The following is a 2,281-nucleotide window of genomic DNA, read 5'->3' on the forward strand; positions in this document are numbered from 1 at the left end:
AAATTTTGCTTGGAGGATTTTAAAATCAGTATTATTTATTTTTAACAAAATGCAACAGTATGTTTTGATTTATATGTGGGCTACGTGTGTAAGCATATTATAACTAAATTCAAAATTTAGCCAAATCCAAGAGTTGCTGGATAATTTAAATGTAAGCCAAAGAGATCTAGGGAAATAAATATGTAGAATGTAGGTCTATAAATGGATATTTCCAAAAGTTTCATTAGGGAATTATTACCACTTAAGTTGAGTTTGGGATAATTAGTAACATAATTTATAAGCAGATCTCTGTTCTTCAAAACACCTTATATTAAGAATTCTATCTGGATTTTCCTTCCTAATTTTAAAATGGGCATTTTTATTTAATAGACTTAAAAATACTCTTAGTAGAGCCCTTTACTTAATTCTTCTAAGTCTATTGATTTGGTCTTCCTTGTTACCAGCATTTTTACCTCCCACAAAAAATGTGTAGATATTTTTCCTTCATTCCTTAGGAAGAAGACAATGTGAAGGGCCACAGGAAGTTGCCAGCTGCTTTGAAGTGCTTATCAACAGTGTAGATCTCACGGATCAAATCTTCCATGCAGATAATTCCATTTTAATCAAGACATTTTTCAGTCAGGGTAATTTCTGTTTCTTCATCTTGCCATGAACTTGTTTGTAAATCAAGTCATTCACAGATTTCAGATTTGGGTAACACCAAGCAAATTTTGGTTTCCAATCTTCAGCATGTTAATGGAAACATTGCTTAACTTAAAAATATTATTGAAAATTTGGCAAAGACAAAGAAGTTGCAGTACTTTATGGACCTTCAGGCTAACACTGTCAATACTCTGATTCTGGTCACCAAAGTTAATAATAGGTTCATATTGGTAGCCAACTTTGGATGCTATTCTAGCCTACTAGATTTCCCTTCTGTGCATTTTATTGCAGGCTTTAGCTTTTTCATAGATAACATTTTTTTCTGTCTTATGGAGCTTTTTAAAAAAATACCTTCTTTAAGCATTTGGCCTTCAGTACTGCAAAACCCTTTTGCTTTTTCAGAAGGGATTCTGGAATGGATGATGACTTCTTTTCTTTTTCTACTCCTCCCAGATTCAAGCTAGGAAAAGAGGAAATATGCTATCTGGATATTTAAAATTTTAGCTGTGTAATGTTCATGTTATTTAGTGATTAGTCTTTAGATAATAATTTATTAATTATAGAAATGACAGATGGTGGGGGCAGCTGGGTTGCTCAGTGGATAGAGAGGCAAACCTAGAGATGCAAGGTCCTGAATTCAATTCTGATTTCAGATCATTCTTGGTTGTGTGACCCTGGGTAAGTCACTTGACCTCCACTGTGTAGCTTTTACTGCTCTTCTACTTTGGAATTGATACTTAATATTGATTCTAAGATAGATAGTAAGGGTTAAAAAATAGGAAATGACACACAAGAGAAAGAATGGAACTTTAGAAAGAGAATATTCTATTTTCTAGAGATGTCTCTTTTAGGAAAGAAGTTGATCTTCCAAAACTACGTACTTTGTAAGAAAGTACATAGGAGCAATTTATTTCTATATATGATGAAGTCTGAATGAAAAATAAGGGGAGAGCTTTGTGTAAGTTTGCTCAAAAGTAAATGGATGGGGTAACATAGGTGGCTCAGTGGAAGAGACAGGCCTAGAAACGGGAATTCCTATGTTCAAATCTGACCTCAGACAATTCCTAATTTGTGACCCTGGGCAAGTCATTTAACCCTAATTGCTCTTCTGTCTTAGATTAATACATAATATTTATTCTAAGATGGAAAGTGAGAATTTAGAAAAAAAGCAAATGGACATTTCCAGATGTTGACAGCATAAAGATGGAATGAATAAAGATAATATACTTTCTTCACTTGCTTAAGTATATTCACATTTGTCCTAAATATGTTTATACGAAGTCTCTATAGAAAAATATCCATTTATGATATCTCCTAAAGGGCTAAATGTAGGAAACTATTAGGAGGAATATTTTAGATAGAGGAGAGACCACTTGCATGTTATCAGTGTCCTTAAAAAGAAATATTAAAAAGTTTAAGAGAAAAAACATCTTGGAAAAAAGTCCATGAGAAAAAAGTTATAAAAAGTTTCAGTGAAAAAGCATTTTCATACGAATGTATTAAAGATTAAATGTGAAGTCCAAGCTCCCTATCCAATGCCTATAGATGAATTCATGATCTTTTCCACCAAACTGCTTTGAGCATATCACCATATTACTAAAAAATCTTTACCGACTCTCTCTTGCCCTTCAGATCACAT

The 2,281-nt window shown here is 32.9% G+C and overlaps 1 pseudogene; it reads right to left on the bottom strand.

The window, feature by feature from the left end:
- Positions 1-396: 396 nt before the first annotated feature.
- LOC123254752 lies at positions 397-1,122 on the bottom strand (annotated as a pseudogene).
- Between the last annotated feature and the right edge of the window lie 1,159 nt (positions 1,123-2,281).

The sequence above is a fragment of the Gracilinanus agilis genome, unplaced genomic scaffold (assembly GCF_016433145.1).
Source record: "Gracilinanus agilis isolate LMUSP501 unplaced genomic scaffold, AgileGrace unplaced_scaffold31630, whole genome shotgun sequence".
Classification (NCBI taxonomy): domain Eukaryota; kingdom Metazoa; phylum Chordata; class Mammalia; order Didelphimorphia; family Didelphidae; genus Gracilinanus; species Gracilinanus agilis.